General features: G+C 43.3%; 1 long non-coding RNA gene across 14 annotated transcripts; it reads right to left on the bottom strand.

Moving 5' to 3' along the window:
- Positions 1-1,047: 1,047 nt before the first annotated feature.
- On the bottom strand, positions 1,048-17,444 carry LOC107316721 (uncharacterized). Of its 14 annotated transcripts, none has more exons than XR_014948325.1 (8): positions 17,359-17,444; positions 15,343-15,407; positions 12,062-12,255; positions 10,811-10,932; positions 9,215-9,339; positions 8,427-8,556; positions 3,840-4,035; positions 1,048-2,198 (listed from the first exon to the last, which is right to left on the bottom strand). It is a non-coding gene; the product is annotated as an uncharacterized LOC107316721 (long non-coding RNA). The 14 variants fall into 14 exon arrangements; XR_014948326.1 differs by having other exon boundaries at positions 12,191-12,255; XR_014948316.1 differs by having other exon boundaries at positions 1,048-4,035.
- Between the last annotated feature and the right edge of the window lie 491 nt (positions 17,445-17,935).

Here is a 17,935-nt window from a genome sequence, read left to right as displayed (position 1 = left end):
CCAGGCCTGCATCTGTGTCCCAGGGTCCTGGAACATCCCCTGTACCCCACCACATAGCTCCACACGGGCAGCTGCATGGCAGCGCTGACCCACAGCACAGGCAGAGAGCAGTGACTGTTAATGCAATGTCATTGAATTCCTTCAGTTCCCACCTTCGCTGTTTAGTTAGACTGCAAGAAGTATTAGTGAGCCGGAGCACTGAAATGATTGCTCTTTAAACTTATTCAAAATTACTGTGAAATTCCTTAATTAAATAGTTCAAGCTGAGAGGCAAAACGCTTTCCAATTCAGGCATCACAGGGCTCCTCACTGCCATACCTTCCTCCTGGTCTTTATTGCCACCTTCATTTTCTCCTGTTACTCGGTATGCTGCCTGTTGGTTTGCTTGTTACCAGGAGTGCTCCCCCGACTGACGACCCACCCCACACTGACAAGCAGAAAGCTCTCTGTGCTGAGTATTGATCTAGTGGATGCCCCAGCCCGAAGTGGAAGATCATCTTTAATTTCTGACTCCCTCGGGGACATTTGATTCAAGGATTTTCAGTCTGCCTAGACTCATAAGTGGCTGCTATTCAGTAAGTGCTGGTTGCAGCTCTGAATCTGAATGCGTGCTGAGGCCTCTCTCTGCCTGTGGCAATAAACCATGCACTGGGCAGTGTGCTTCGTGTGTTTTGGCAGTGGGCTGAGCCACAGGCATGGGATGTGCCAGCATGAACTGCTGTGCTCTCAGGGCTCTATGCACTGCTACACCTTTTGCTGATGGCCCACAGAAAGCTTCCAACTTGTTCTCTAACTGGGACTTCTTTTAGACCTTAAGATCCTTAACCTCTGAGCACTTCGCTCAGAGGGACATACAGCCATACCACACTACCATTCTGGATGTTCAGTGTGCTTTTATTAGGGCTGAATAGGCAGTAGTTAGATAGCATTTCTGTTTTAAACCTTGTACAGAATAAACTTCGTAATTTCCCTTCCCTTTTTGTCTAGTAATTGAACATGCGATTACTAAAGTCTGTGCTTACAACAAACTTCTAGGAAAGCAGAATATTTGAAAAAGAGGTATATGTTTTCTTTATTAATATGGCTTGATTTATCAATTTGTAAACTCAGTGCTTCAGCGCGGACTTACAAAGCAGCTAAATTACTTTAGAATTAAGTTGACAGTGCTTGAAGATGAATTGCTGATACTCTTCCTGGCTGCTGACAGTAATTTCCTACGGGATAGTCTTCTGGCTGAGAAGCTAATAAACAAGACTCACAGCAGCAGAGACAGAAATGAAGATAAACAGATAAGAATTAAATCAGCTACAATAATAATAATAATCTTAATGCTGATTTTGTCTCCTCCTGGCCTAAAACAAATATGTTTGTTTTCTAGACTGGTGTTTATTTTATGACCTGTATTTTTCAAATGGCTTGTCTATGGGAGAAGTGTGTGTCTACTCATTAAGAGTCACAGTTATTCCACCTTGAGAAAAATAAAATGAGGCTTTTAAAATCATCATAAAACTTTTCAATTTATTTAAAAGTTCAATTTATTTAAAAGTAAAAGCTGCAAAACTGGAATTGAAGCGCTCTGCTTTATACATTGTATAAGAATAGCTTTGTTACATTTTCCCACGGTTCCTTAGAGTGCTAATTTTTTAAAAACTTTATCGCTGCTTTCATTATTAGCCAGAGTTCATTACTATATTGAGCTGTTTGCAACCACTGTGTCATATACCTCAGAGACCAACTAATGCATGGGCATCGAAAAAAGAAGGACTACAGCAGTGATGTTCAGGCACACAGGGTAGACAACAGGCAGTCATTGCCAGCATGGAGAGGCCACAACTGACTGCAGTCACAACTCACTACTGAACGTGTATTTCTTTTCTGCATGAAAGGTGGGGACACAAAACAGGGCATAAAAAGAGGGCATTTCCCAACTCCTGATTTACAGGAGGTGCGATGTTCCTTCCTTCTATGGTGATGTACATCATCATGTATCTTGTATAAACAGTTGCTGAACATGCAAACCAGGAAGCGAACATTAAAAATCATTGCATTATTAAATAAGGAATCAAATCTAATTTAATTAAGAGATAAATATGCCCCTACCGGTAAACAAATGTTGTCAGGTGACATCAGTTATACTTGCATACCTTTTCCATCTTCAGAGTGCTTTAGAAACATTCTCATTTGTGCTCTGTATCTCTCTGAAATAGAAAAACAAGCCTTTCTTCACCTAGGAAAGGAAACTGAGTTCCAAGTACTCAACCAAAGAATACAGAAAGTCAGTATGCTCAAAATGTATGCTATCAATAACATGATGGCAATCTCTCTCTCAAGGCTTATGGTTTTGCCGTTAGGTTGCAGGAATTTAATGAGCAGAGAGCTGAAAATTACGACCCAGCTGGATGACTCCTCCAGCTCCAGGCTCACTTTGCAGTCTACATAAAGCATAGGGAAATGTTCTTGGAGGTTCAGGTAGTTATTATGAACTGTTCTTACTGTAAGTGAGGTGTTTCCAAAGAGACAAGTTAACGATGATCCAGATACTAACAGCATGCATAGGTCTGCCTTCTGATGATGCTACAATCGCAAAACTTTTAGACAACATCGGGCTTGCAACAAAAACTAGTGTTTGTGTTGACATTTTAAGGTTTTTTACTTTAGTAAGTCTAAAGATTGCAAAGAAAGTATTGGAGAGGGAAGGGTTTGGACCTAGGTGATCTTTAAGGTCCCTACCAACCTAAGCCATTCTATGAGTCATTAGGGCGGTGTGAAGCTTAGTCAAGCTTCTATAGAATTCAACAATAACTGCATTCATTATTTGTAGGAGAAGCTATGGGAACTCAAAAAAATCCCAGGTAGGGAATTTCCCTTTATCTTAGAAACCTACACATTTTAGACATATTTTTCCCTACTGCTGCATTTTGTGCAAGCATTTATATCAGCAAAGTAAAGCAATCCCACTGCTCACTTAGAACTGAACAACTGCACAAGAGACACAGGAAATCACCCCTTGATTTCTGAAGAGTTAAATTGCAGCTGCCAAACCCTGTCAAGATCCACTTCGAGTAGGATCTGGTGTCTAATGCATTTCTGCTGCTGGTTATTCTTTCTTAAACTTTCTTTTCCTCCAGAAAAGGCATATCTGCATTCTAGCTGCTAATGAAAAAAGGGACAATTTTGAAATGTTTAGTCACTTTTACATTGTGATTTTTACTAATGTCATGTAGGAGTGACAGAATTCTTCAGTTAACATAATTTAAAAGAGAAGGGGAGGAGAAGGTGGAGAAAGTCTACATAAAATGGATTTATATTGCTTTTACAACAGAATTGTTTTCAGTATAATGTCACGTTCTTAGTGTGGGGGATTCTGCATGTGTCATGAGTCTACAGATGTTTTTGCACACTATGTGCAGCTGCACTGTTTGTCATAGGCAAATTTAATAGCAAGATGCTTGCTACATGTCCCCTCTATTCTTAGTCCACAAAAACCACAGAGGGGAAAAACACTGCCTGCTGGCTTGCTTGCTTCCCCTCTTTACACAGTCTTTTCAAACATTTCAGAAACGAATTTGGAAACACCATCGTTCATGCTAAATTCCATGACACCTGCAATTGCAACTTCACTGCCTTTGCTAGAATGATTTTTAGACTGATTTCTTTGTAATGTTTCTAATTCTAATGCAATCATTTTAAGTTCCTGAATTGGAAATGGGGAGAAGAGAGAAAAAGATTTTCATAATAGTGTGGGGTTCTTCAAGAGCCAAATCCTGCAAAAGGGAGAATAGTTTCTGCCAAATATGACTATCCTCTGTTCTCACTGGCTGCAGGGGAAACTCAGGCACCTTCCATGTCTGCACGCTGAAGAGCCAGAAGCTGCCAGACTTGTGCAAACTCAGACGAGCTCTGCTGCTCTTCTAATCTTCAGATCTTCTTTGGAAATGCTCTCCTCTGTAAACTTGTCTAATCTACAGCCAGTGATGAACACACCATTGGGATCCAGCTTCTTGCAGAACTATCCAGGCAACAAAGCAACCTTTTCTAAAATTAGAAGAAAACAAAGTCTAAATTCTTCTCTTGGCAAGCCTATAATGTGCTGAAGCATGGGCTGGTTAGCAGCAAGAGAGGTAAATGTAGAACAGGCAGAGCAAGCAGAAATTTGGACTTTGCAGAAGGGAAACTTAAAGCTGAAACAGGAGCACATCCAACCAAACTGACACAGCATAACACTTGAGAAGAGGGTACAGCTGCAGAACAAGTTAAAAGCATTCCACTGTCAAGAAGTATGTGAACAAAAGTAGAAGCCATAAATGAAAATTACGAATTTAATTATGGTATCTCCTACAGTATGAGACAGACACTGCCATACGGCACTAAGAGCAGCGCAGGCTGCAGCAGGCAGCGCGCCAGGAGAGGCTGAGGGAGCTGCGATTCCTCAGCCCTGAAAAGGCCAAGGGGATGGCAGGGATTTATTGCAGACTAAAAATACTTCATATGAAGCTATAGAGGAGTCAGAGCCAGATTTTTCTCAGAGGTGCACAAGGGCAGGTATTTAAAGAACATAAAAGCAATGATGGTTCAACAAGGTATAAACATTTTTGTCATGGAAAAATCAGTTTTAAATAAACTCAGAATTTGTGTAATACTGTATTTGAAATCTTTTAAAACATCCTGAATTTAGCACATGATGGAACCACTACATATACATAAGCTACATAATCATGTACCAAGTGGCTGGAAAAGGTCTTTTTGTCACCAAGAAGTTGATCATATAATTTTGGAGATATATAAAATGAGTGTTTCTTGTAATAAAAATGTGCATCTGTGAATACAAATGATCACAGAAAATGGACTATTCCAGGGAGGCTTTCAAAGGAATGGCAGAAAATAATATTAAAATATGCAATGTGTATGTGAAGATATTAGTTTCCAGTCTTCACATGATCACTTAGCTTGAAAGTTAACTATATATGATTGTGGAATTTCTCCTTATGTTTCTAAGCAATCTATAATCATATATGTGGGATCTAGCTGTGTTTCCAGAAATTGTGGACTACCTCACAAACATTCCTCTGTGTGTGTGGTATGTGAAGTTTCTATCTTAGATTGAAATGTATGATTTTAATTATCCTATAACCTCATAGATTATACTATGGTCTCTCCCCATCCCTAAAGGCATTCAAGGCCAGGCTGGATGTGGCTTTGGGCAGCCTGGTCTAGTGGTTGGTGACCCTGCACATAGCAGAGAGGTTGAAACTGGATGATCATGGTTGCCCTTTTCAGCCCAGGCTATTCTATGATTCTATGATTCTCTGTAGCAGAAATGCGAAGTCAGGGCTTGAACCAGCGATTAAGCATCGGGTGGTAAGGCAGGGCCAACCCAGGGCAGCTTAGGTGCATGCAATGTACCTGAGTGACCAGAAGAAATCCACTCCTTCCCAGACCTCATCTAAGGGTTGGCAGTGGAGGCACAGGTATCTTGTTGGAGATCCCTGCCTACTAGAGGTCATTTATTTTCTTCCTTTAATTCTGGATCCACGGCTGCTACATTTGGGCACTTTCTCATTTGCTGCATCCTAGAATTGTGCTACTCTGCTAGTACTGCTGTACTTTCTGTCACAATGTAGCATTACTGCATTACAGTCTCCAACAGCTAAAGGAATTTTTAATCTAGCTCCAAAACCTACAGCTCTTATCTTAATAATCACAGTATTTCTGCTGACTGTGCAAATAATGCAGGCAATGAAAATCTAACGCATCTTTTGTAATCTGGCCTCCCAATGGCTATGAGACAATACAGGTCAGTTAGTCCTGTATGGATTTCTGTGATAAAGGAGCAGACACGAAACTGCGAGTATTCCCAAGATCTGCTCGTCAATTGCAATTCTGCAGTCATAAGAGGGCTTACAAATCATTGCTCAGCTCTGCAATTCAAGCACCATCCAAGGAGACTTTCTAGCCTAGAAAACCTGATTTTGCCATGTTAGGTAAACAGCAACCTGCTTTACATTGACATGTACAGGGCCTCAGCAATTCTGCCATGGCCTAAGTAGATTTTAACTTCTTTTGGCTGCACGTAGCTGTGAGGCACAGGCAACTTGATTTGTTTCAATTTAACTTTGGTTTATAGTAAAAACAAGTGGCTTTTCCTTGCGGAGTAAACTGCCTATGGCTCTACAGCAAGTCATGGAAACAAGAGTGCCAACACAGAGGATGCAGATCACAGTGAGCTTCTAGTGTTAAGAAAATACATAAGATACAAGAATACACCAGACTGAGGAAACAAGACATCCCCCGGACCCCTGAATATCATGCTCCTCCTGGTGATGACTCACCATACTCCCCCATTCCTTTTAAGAAATACCAAAACATCAATCTTAAGACCCAAAGGCATGTTTGGAGGAGGAAGCACAACACTAGAGAAAAGGGAAATTTTGTCTAACAATTTTAACTCTATTTTATGACCTCTTCCTGTATGAATTTGGTAATTTTTACTATTAGACTGTTGAAAGCCTTAGATTAACAATAAATTATTTAATCCATATGTGCAGTATGTTCCCCTTTGCCAACAGGAAGGCTCTGAGTACAGTATTTGAAATAGACCGGAGATGTTAAGAGGAGGAGCTGGAAGGCAAAATAAGCACAGTAAGAGGCTGAGGGTGAAGGACCCAACCACTGCCTGACAACCCCAGGCACCACTGTTTGAAAGAGAAAGAGCATACCTTCACAGACCAGTACAGCATGGACCTGCACAGGCTCTATTTATGGCTCTGTGTTTATGGCTCCTTTTTGTACCTTGAATTGTTTACATTGCTGATTGCCTCTGCTTGGCCCCTGGAAACCTCCTCAGGCAATGGATGTTGGTCTGAAATGCTTCCTGCAAACTGAGCTTGCACTCAGTTATTCCAGGCTGTGTTCTCATTAAGGACACAAAAGCAGGATTTCTCAGAAGCTGCTGTTGCTGGGGGCACCTCTGCAGGAACAGCTGATTTTCTCACTTGCCATCCACACCTCAAACACTGGCAACTGCTTCTGCTTTCAAAGTAGCTCTTCATACCCCAAGTGCTGCCGCTGCATGTACATATTCCTTCTAGAGAAAGCTGAATGGGAAAAGTATTCTATAATGATCTCTGATTTAGCTTAAAGTGCCATCTTTTTCTTCATTGCATTTTGTCTGTGAGAAGTGTGCTGAGTCTTGTGCAGCTGTGTTCTTGCTCTTATTTGGCACAGACCTCTTCTGAGTTTTGCATCCATACCAAGAGTTTCCATCTTCCTTTTGAAAGGAGTGACAAATGGGCACAGAACAGAGGAGCTCAAAGCCTTCAGGGATGTGAGTCAGGACAAGGAGAAAAACATTAAGCTAATGAAAAAAGCTGCCTTGGCTTCCAGTGCATGTGCTGTGAGCTGGAAAGTGAAAACCCAAATGGAGAAGAGAAATGGAGGACAAAAATTCAGATTCAACTGCTGCCCTTTTCCATTTTCAGAGCACAAAGCATCAGCTGTATCAAACCATAAATCAGCTGACCAGTGAATGCCTGCCCACTCTCCTTGTGGTCACCTGCAAGTCACCTACAAGGGCGCACAGGAGGACATGCAAGAGGACTGCCTCAGGAAGGTGCTGAGCCCTTCTGCTCCTGCTCAGACTGGGATGCTCAGCATACTCAGCACCACACCTGATTGCATTTCGGTCTTATCTGGCGTATTTCTGAAAGCTCTGCCAACAAAATACAGTTCCAACTCGGGAAAAACACATCGCATTTTTTATCTAGAAATTAACTGGGGTTAAACCAATTTCCATTGTCAGACGTGCCAACCTTTAGAATAGATCTAGTGTTAAATCATGGATGTCTTTGGGGAGTTCCCTTGGATTATTTGATCAAATTATGTTCTATAAAGTATGCTTCAAAAATGTCATTCCAGCGTGGGAGGAAAAGAAAGAAAATAAGGCAATGAAATTAAGGGAAATCTGGAGAAATGAAATGTTGTCTCATGTATTTTGACAATGTAGACATCAGTAGGTTTGCCAGACAGATCAGCTCCAGACTTCAGATACAGCTTAAGGAATGCATGACTTGTGCAAAATAAATCTAGTCTGAAACACAAACTACTAGCTAGCCATTTTCTTGACTGTCCTCTTAGACCATTTTTCTGAGTTTATTTACACTGTAACAGTCCGTGCTTCTCCCATGTCTGAGGTCTTCCCCCATTCCATGGGGAGCAAGCTGTGATCTGACAACACGGACAAGTTCTGGTGATGAAAGCACTTTAAATAACATGGTGGGTAGGCAGCACCAGGAAAGGAGAAAAAGGCGAGAGGATGAAGAAATGAGAAACATAAAATGATGCAGTACAGAAATCAAGAGAAAATACCACTGAAACGGTGAAAGAGCTGGAACAGAAAAATCCCACTGAACATGGTGGTTAATCATTACCTTGCTTTGCAAACATTGCACTGTAGCTGCTTTTCCTTCACCAGCGTCTGCAACTCCACCCCATTACTTTCATCGGTAATAAACCAGGCATAACTGAGCATAACTGAGGCATCCACGGCTTCTGCTGCACCTGCCAGGAGTTAGAAGAAAAGAAGTTCTCACTGTTTCTTTGGATCTCCAGCTGAGTTTGCAGGACTAGAAAGTGCTGGGGGAGGAGGCTGATGTGGGGCTTTAAGTTAGAGAATACCACAAATTTAACAATGAAACATAAGATGCATTCTTACAGATTATTTTGAAAACAGCTTATACTTTAATACCAGCTGTCTAGCCTTACATAGCACAGTTGATTTTTCATTATTCTGATGATATGTTACAACACCAAGTAATGGAGAACTGTCTACTGAATTCAGTTTGGAGTATCTAAACATCCTTTCTCTTGTTAGGTTTATTCTTTTCCCAGCACCTAAATATCTTTTGGTCATGTTCCATGCCTTGACCATATGCTCTTCCACCAGGGAGCAGAATAATTCCAGGCAATTAAGTCACTTGCTCGTATCCACTTTATCTGCAGTTCTTGGAGGTGCAAACAAAACACGCTGGATGGGGAAGGCTTGCTAATGCTGTTGGTGCTTCAGATCACTTGATAATCTTTTTCCTGTGCTAGTTAATACTGAATGGGAATAAGATCATGTGTGTTAGGGCTTGGAACAGATGGCACTTCTGTTCTGCAAGGAAGAAACAGGGGCAAGGGGGCAGCAAAGTTGAACCTCCCCCCTTCCCCTTCTTACCAGGATTCATTGTGTTGCCCTCCTGTTACAGTTGGCTGTGACTCTTTCTTGTTATAAAGAGATGTCAGAAGTTAGGGAGAGACAGATGATAACCTTAAATCCTTTCCTGAATTTTACAAGGATTCCTAAAAAAAATAAAATAAAAGCCGGCTAAGGGAGTTGGAAAATATCAGTTAAGCATTACACAAAGAACACGATACATTTATTGACCTTTCCTTTTCCTCCACCCTTCTCCTCTAAGATGGATTTAGTAGTAATGGGTGCTCTATTGCTATGAGTGCTTTCTTAAAAATAATTTAGATGCTATTGTCTGTCTGCCACTTGGAAAACATCGCTGTTTCAATGAGACCCTGCTGCAAATAAAAAAGGAAAGCTTATTGAAATGCTTCCAAAAAAGCACAAAATTTTATTCTTGTCCTCTGAAATGAGACATGTTCTCGCCTTTACAGTCTTCTATTTTTATTTTTTTTAATTGCACTTTTGTATTCAGGGTCTTTTCATTCTTATCCTCCATTTTACAAATACCGTGTGTGATATTAAGAGCTGAAGGCAGAGATGAGAGGTGAAGTGTTTTGAACTGACTAATTTGCAGGCAAGAAATAAAGCTCTTGTAAGGTGGTCCCAGGGGTATCTTCGCCATGAACACTATTTGAAATGACTTGTAATCTCGCGCATTTCAAAGGCAAAACATTTCCTATTCTAAAGTATCTTCATGAGCCAGCGTTGGTTTACCTGTTCCCAGAGAATAATAAACCACCAGAGACAAGGAAACTCCTTCCCTCCCCTCTCAACATTCCTGTTCTTTTACAAAGGGGCAATTGCAGTCAGTAGTTTATTTCTCTCCTATCTTTTGCTGCTCTGATGGCTTATAACTCTGTGGTCACTACCCGTATATAGCTGAACGCAGTTCGGGATTAAATTTGAACTAACAGTACAACCCTCTACAACACAACAAATAATGGTGCAGAACTCCCTTTTTGTTCTCTACAACCATGAAAAATGTTACAATCTTCTAAAATTTTAAGTCTTTCACTACATATCTTTTACCTGGCCATTTCCTCATAGGAACCATTTTGCTCCTAGAGAAATTTGGGTTCAGTTAACCTTAGAATATTACATTAATATCCTTTTTGGACACAATTTACTGGTTCCTGTCTTGCTGGCATAATAAAAGCTTACACACAAAACCCCACACTTAATTTGTAAAAGTAGAGCCTTCAGAAGAGCCTCACATTCAAAATTTCTCCCTGTGTTGGTGGAGGTTCAATTAAGTGGCCCTTCCACCTTGACTACCTGAGAATTAAACAGGGTCATCAGCTACAACTAAAACCCAAAGCTTTGGCAAAAATAAACACTGATAAGTAAAGTATTGCAATTTATTTCTTCTATTAATTTCATGTCTATTCCATCCTAAGGCCTTTAGTTAGAAAAAAAGACATGAATGCTTAATAAAATCTCTGAATTGATGTTGACCACTGTTTAATCAGCTAGCCGATTTTGTAACTGCATGGAAAGAAATTAGTGTGCAGCATGCCTTCAGCCACTGAGCCACCACTATAATGAACATCCTGCACAGTGCTTTTAAAAAATCAGGACCTTTGCTTATACTCATCTTCAGAATCCATATGCTCATGCTTAAATGTGCTGGCTCTGTGTATTAATTCTTCAACTGCAGATAGCAAGGAATAAACGTTGTGACTCAGAGACACTGAAGGATCCTGGAAAGAAGCAGGAGCACTGTGGTTATAATATGTCCTGAACAGAGAAATTTCTGGAAGAATGAAAAGCAAAAAGTTATCTCCCAAACCTGATAATGGCCTGAGACAGCCGAAAGGCTGGCACGGCTGGGGCTGCCAGCTCACATCAGCACCCTCAGCTCTCAGAAGGACAGGTTTTGCACCACAAGTGACCCTAATGCGTGTTGTACTTGGAACAATACCAAGTGTCAGTCAGCCACGATAAAATATTATGTCCCAGAGGTGGGTCTTACACCTTAACTGTTGCTTTCCCTGAGGTTCTGTCAACTGTATTTCTTAATTTGTGGGGTCTTTGTCCAGATGTAGCTTGGAGCATTTAGTGTGAAGAGGCATAAGGCAGCATCAGTAAAAACTTTCCCAGAGGGCCCCATGTTGACTACGTACCATGAGATCAGACCCTATTGCTAACAATCATAAGAAAACGCAGCACTGCCCATTAAAGACATTTCTACCAAATTACTTAGTAGTGCTACTGGTCTTTATTCTAACTACCACAAGCAGAGAAGTGAGAGAGGCCCTTCCATTACCGCTGAGTGCTGTCACATGTTAATGCACAGACGGTGTTACAGCTGGAACACACGCTATCTGATGAAAGTTGCAGTGCTTGACTCCGACAGCTGCTGGGGTGAATGCTGCCTGCTTTCTGAAACAAGAGGTAGCTGTCTGCTCTTCTCCGTTTTGCCAGATCAAGCTATCCACCTTGTGTAAGTGTGCTTGAGCAACAGTTTTGACCCTACTGCTAGACAAGCCAAGAACCTGCTATCCCCTCCTTGTAGCAAACCACCTTTGTGTGTCAGCCAAAGGACTTTGTTTACTTCCTGCATGCACTGTTACCTCAGTGAGACACTGAACTTATTTTCTCTTCAGATTAATCAGCTGTACATTTACAGCACAGCCATTTCTGCATGCACTGAAATATTTATCTAGGCTATAGGTAGGGATACAATAGCAAGAATCAATTGCTCCACATTCGAGTTGCTCTTCAATACAGCAGTGTTGCACTGATACTGAACACCCAGCCAGAAAATGATTCAACATCCAAACTCTGCTGGTTGATTGAAACCATGTTTTTGAGGGGTATTTTCTTTACCTTTAGTGCCCCATGTGCTGTGTACCATCTATACACGGTGTGTAGCACACATGCTTGTTGGAACTCTTCATTATCTGGCTGGAAGTAACATAGCATACTGCTCTGTTTAGGGAACAAGTCTGAATTTACCATCAGCTGGGAAGAAGTTCACAATGTATCGCTGGGTCAAGGACAGGAAGCGGCAGCAGAAATAGCTATGGAAAAAGCATCAAAAGAAGGCCACTGGGTTATACTTCAAGTAAGTCAAAGCTCTTCATTACATCAGTGCTGCATTGCAGTGTTAAAAACCGAAGCTTTTCAAAATAATCCGTGCCTAGATGAAAGAGTCCTAAATAGCGATTTAAAACTTCTTTTGTCTTCTCCACAAGAGAAGCTCATAACTTCATAGCGAGGTTCTGTTTATGCTTTGAGATCCACATCTCATATAAAATACGAACTACAGCTATCTTCTGCACAGGGAGCCTGCTAACGTATTTTCCCAAGCGCATGATATTTGATTTACTAATTTATTACCCATTAAAAAAAAAATCCTTCAGTAAATAAATGTGTAACAAAAAGAATTGTTACGCCGTATAATCAGATGAGTAGATACAAACAGGGAAGATTGCTGTCATTATGCAGTATATTGTGCTAAACAGATGCACGTGATATTTTTTTTCCCCCACATTTTGTGCAATATCAAACCGCTTCCTTACGGCCGGGTTTTCTCGTATCAATAAAATGTTTCGTATTTCAAATCAATAGCTCACCGGGAAGCCCATTTTTTCCTTCCTTTCTCTCCCTCCTCCCTCCCCATCTCCGAATATTCATTTTGCAGCAAAGCGGTTTGGCACGTTACAGAGATTACCGCAGGAACCCCCTGAAGGAAGGCACCGCGTGATCGGGCTGAGTGCAGAGAGCTGCCCCTTCTCCTGAAGAACACCTCGCTCCTGAGGGCATCCTGCAGCCCTCCTGCTCAAACAGCCGAGAAGCCACTGCCTGAAGCGCTGCCTGACCATCGTGCTGCAGTGGATCTTCGGCCAGGGACACAGCACAGAAATAAAACTTCAAAAACCTGATTATTAAAACTTCTCACCTCAGAGCCACCCCAAACACTGAAGCCAGCCGCAGGATGACAAAGCAGAATGCATTCCATTTCCTAAAGATTGGTTTGCATATCCTAGAGTGAAAGAACTGCACCAATATATATATATACATATACATGCAACCCAATAAACCAAACCACCAAGAAGAAAGTAGTTCTTTTCGTTCTAAAGCATCAAATACAGCTTCTGGTTTAAAAGCACATCTCTGTGCACAGGAAACAAAGAATTTACAGCCACTGCAGATAATTACTGTAGTACAGAGTAAGGCTTTATTTCGGGCTAGCCTGGTTGTAGTTGGGTATTTCCTACAATGCAAGACTGTGCTGCTGTGCCCTTGGAATGCTCACGCAGTCTGAGGGTGCCCTGGGAGGGGGGTCCCAGTGGGGAAACGTGGGACCATGGTGCTCAGTTCACAGTGTGAGGGTTCAGCCCCAGCTGTCCGGACCATCTCACTGAGGGAGGAATGCATTGCCTGCTGGGCTCTCATATCTTCCTCCGTCCTCTTTAACCTTTGTTTTGGAAGGTTTTTCGTTCAAACCATTTTTGTGACCGAGCTTTAAAGATACGCACACACATAGGTGGAGGGGAGTGGTGACCACAGGTGAGGCTACACCGACAGGTGAAAGAAACAGGGGCTTTTCCAAGCACGTATCTGTGCTAAACACTAACCGGAATTTTAAGAAACTCACCAGTTACCAAAAAGAAAATTGTTTTTCGCTTGACATTTCATCACCGCGCTCAGAAAACCTGCGCAAAAATTAGGAAGGCTTTTCCTTTCCTCTTCTTTAGAATAAATTCTCCAAGCGACGCACACAGGACAGAACGGTCCCCAGATCGCACCGAGCCAGGATGGTCTCGGGACGCGCTGCCAAACGCACAAAGAAACCCGCCGGCTGCGAGCACGGGCACGGCATCTTTGTCACCAACTTCTGTCGGCCTCCCCCTCCGCCCAGTTCCGCACCACCGTACCGACGGGGCAGCCTCGTCTCCCGCCCCGTCCCGTCCCCGCCCGCAGCACATGGGGCACGGCAGCCCCGGGTCCTTGGCTAAAGGGCCGGGGCCCGGGACGCGGCCCGAACGACGGCGGCAGCGCGTTCCCGGAGCCAGAGCGCCCCCTGCCGGCCCCATGGGATGAGGCGGGCGCCGCCCGGCCTGGGCACCGAGCCGGCCCGAGGCTGCTGGGCTGTCCCGCGGGGCCGCCCCGGGGAGGGGAGTCCTGCGAGGAGCCCCTGGAGCTCCACGCGTGCCCTGCTCGTCTCGGCCAGCACCGCCCCGTAGCCGGGTGCTGCCGGGAAACTTTCAAGTAGGTTCTTTGCTCGCCCTTCCTGGCCTGGCAGCGGTGGGGTCCCTAGTTGTTCCCCCACTGCTAGGACGCGCTGTTGGAGCAATGCCACCAAATGCCACTTTCTCCCAGTCACGACTTCTCATCCCAAAGACACAGGTGTGACACGAGCAGGAAGCAGCCCAGAGAAACCACAGATTCGTGGGGCCAGAGGTGGCTGCAGCAGCCCAAGTCCATGCCTGGAGCCGGGCTCTGTGCCTGCAGAACACAGAGGGGCATTGAGCAGCCCGTGCTCTTACCCAGTTGTGTGGCCCCAACTACGCCACCTTTTCTGAGAAATTACATTTTAAGTGCATTTAACTATTCAGTAAATCAGCCCTCAGTACACTGCAGCACTGACCTCTGATCTCCCCTCTACGCACCGAGACACTGTGAGATGCTGCCAGCACGGCTGCGACACCGGCTCAGTGCCCACAAGCAATAAAACTTCTTTGGCAAAAACAAGAAAAACGAGGTAAAACAGCCCTCTCCTTCCCGGCCCCGCGGGGCCGTTCATGGCTACCACTGCCACGTGTCTGTGCTCAGAATTACACTGGATGGGGCTGGGAGGCAGGGTCAGAGGCAGCCAGCACCCACATCCTTGCGGCATGGCCCACGGGTGCCTGACAGCCCCATCCCCACCAGAGGACACATCTGCCATCCCACCTCCTCCTCTCCCATCTGTCCCTCCTCCCTCTCTCCCCCAGCCCTGAGCAAGGCAGGTGCAGCGCGTCGCAATACCACGCGGGTGCCTGGTGCCCATCCTGTCCTTGGGGGAGTTAGGAGGGGAGGAAGGCCCCGTGCTGCTCGGCCTCCAGCCGCACCGGTGGGCAACCACCCGCCCTCCCTCGGCCGCCGGTGCCGCAACAGCTCACCTGCTGCCAGCCCCGCGTCCTGCATCCCCAGCTGCTGGAGCTCCCGCTGCGCAGAGGAGAAGCATCTGAGGAGGGAAAGGGAACAAAAGAGCGAGATCAGAAAGAGGGATAAAAGAAGGAAATGTGGTGAATAATAAAAACAAGAGGAGCATTTTCCTGTGTTGGGGGGGTGCTTTTTAGAAAAGCTTTTTTTTTTTTCTTTCTTTTTTTTTTTTTTCCCTCCTTCCCCCCATTTCTGCAAAAATTGTAACAATATACAGAGTCCTTTTCCTTTTCCCATCCCACACAAACCTGTTGTTATTTTACTTTCATTATTTCACTTTCTTGCATCAGAAATGCTGAATCATAAAATGGGGGGGTAGCAAGAATGGTGTTTATCTTACAGGAAGGAGCCCCATGTTATTTTAAAGATCCCTGTGCTGCTGCTGTTATTATTATCATCATCATCATCCTCCTTGTGCATTTGGCAGGTTGAAAGGTATCTCAGAGCAGCAAGAGCGTGGCAGCAATTTAACATCCCACAGCAGCGCTCTAAAAGCATCAAATAACGCTTTGAATTTTAAGTCAGTACAAGTGTAAATAAATGGAAGCACTCCCACATGTCTGTTGTTTTTAAACTCGCGATGATCCTAAAATATTTGCCTCACGGCTCTGAGCTACAACAGAATTTCAGCTCGCACATACACGTGCGTGTGATATTGAATTAAAGCATTTGTCATTCTTCTCCATAAAAGGCACGGTTTGGCTCTCGGCAATCCATTTGAAATAGAAATTATGATGATGATACCACAGCCCCGTTTTATTTTACAGTAGCGTATTGATCGTCAAATAGACAATGTGTGTATTTTTGTAATAGCCTAAAAGAAGATATTCTGCCTTTTTATTCTACAGTCCTTATGCTGTTACTCGCTTTCATTTCAATAAAGGACGGCATTTTGCAGAGATGCTACCATAAATTGCTTCATTTAATAAATTGCTACACAGAATAATAATGTTACACCAGAGAGCAGCACTTGGTAATTTGGAAGAAATAACATTTTTCTTTTAAAACATTTCTGTCTCTTTATTTTTGAATTAAAACCCTCTCTCGACTATTTTCTGACTGAAGAATAATCGGATTATTAGCAAATTCTTCTTGTGAGCATCGGAACTTGGGTGTGACACACAGAGGTTAATTAAAACGGGGAACAAATTAGATTAATTTCTGTGGATATCAGAGTGATATAAAAAGTCTTCTTCTCAGCAATGACTCCGTAACAGAAAGATCTGATTTATGCCTAAGCAGGTTGCTGTTCTGCCTGGTGAGGACTGCCACGGGTGTCGTGGTGACAGGGTTTTTTATTATTTCTTTGACAGGTTGATAGGAAGTCGGTGCCTGCTTCGGGGTTTGCAGCCTTTTCAAACCTGGATTGCGAAGGTTGCCGTAAGAACAGGGATGAAATGCTGCCTCAACAGAGCCCCGGCCGTTACGGCCCACACCCCTACACAGAGATTGCTTCTGCAGTAATAACTGCAGACAACCTGCTCCATATGCTATTAGACTGCAATTCAGACACTCGGTCACTGGGAAGGAGTCTCCCAAGCTGAGGAAGACAAGGTCAGTCACAACACAGAGCAGGCAGCACGCTTGTCACAAGATGGTGCGATCTCTCTGGCTTTATGGCGTTTGTTTGTATCTGTGGTCACAAATTTCAACAGAATTAGTTAGCTGCATACCTGTTCAGTTTTATTTTCTCTTTACGGTGATCCAATTCAAAATTCCTAATGTGGGAAAATGACCCCTAGCATCTATCTAGACATAAACACACACATTATTTTACACTGCACAAAAAAAAGCTGTTGCTGGTGCATTACAATGCATTAACAGATCTGAGCCACCAAGTGCCCTTTGTCAGGCTGCAAAATGCCACTATTTGCAAACTGCAGTACAGAATTTGCTTCTTCCAGTCCTCCATCTCTCAGAACAAATCCTCCATATCCCTCACTCAGTGACATGAAGGCAGTGGAACTACTTACGCTGCATGAAGTTGTGATGCACGAAGTTTAAACTTCCCATTAGCACAGAACTGGGTGCACAGTCTGTCCTTCCTCAAGGTGAGAGCAGCCCTAAATGATATAATGGGGAAAATGGGAAAAAAATAAAAGTATTAGGGAGAAAGAAACATCACATATTTCATCCAGGCAGCAGCAGAGTGTTCCTTGAAATAAACCAATTTGTCTGCAAGAATTCAAGATCAGAACTGAAGTAAGGCATTCTCTTCAAGAACTTAATTTGATGCATGTACTTTTTTGCTTTACTCATCTCAGAGCATTTCTTATTTCATTGACTTAAGAACTGTGTTTTCATAAATGCCTCCTCCAAACATGTAACCTGCCTCCATGTGTCAAATGGTTTAATTTGTATGAGGAAAGTTACTGAAAAGTGCTTAGGAGACTGAAATTCTTTCTTTCTCTGGAACTTTGGAAGCAAAAAATAAGGCCCCCAGTCATTGCGTTGCTCCAGCGTTTCAGTGCAGAGCAGGAGGTAAGACAGGGATACTCTCTCCTGCCATGTACAGCATGAGTTTGTACTCACACAGGGCCAAATTTCCAC

This window comes from Coturnix japonica, chromosome 7 (assembly GCF_054131305.1).
Source record: "Coturnix japonica strain WE chromosome 7, WE-NBRP24, whole genome shotgun sequence".
In the NCBI taxonomy this organism is placed as follows: domain Eukaryota; kingdom Metazoa; phylum Chordata; class Aves; order Galliformes; family Phasianidae; genus Coturnix; species Coturnix japonica.
The sequence above is the reverse complement of the archived record's forward strand: the minus strand, read 5'-3'. Positions and strand labels throughout refer to the sequence as shown.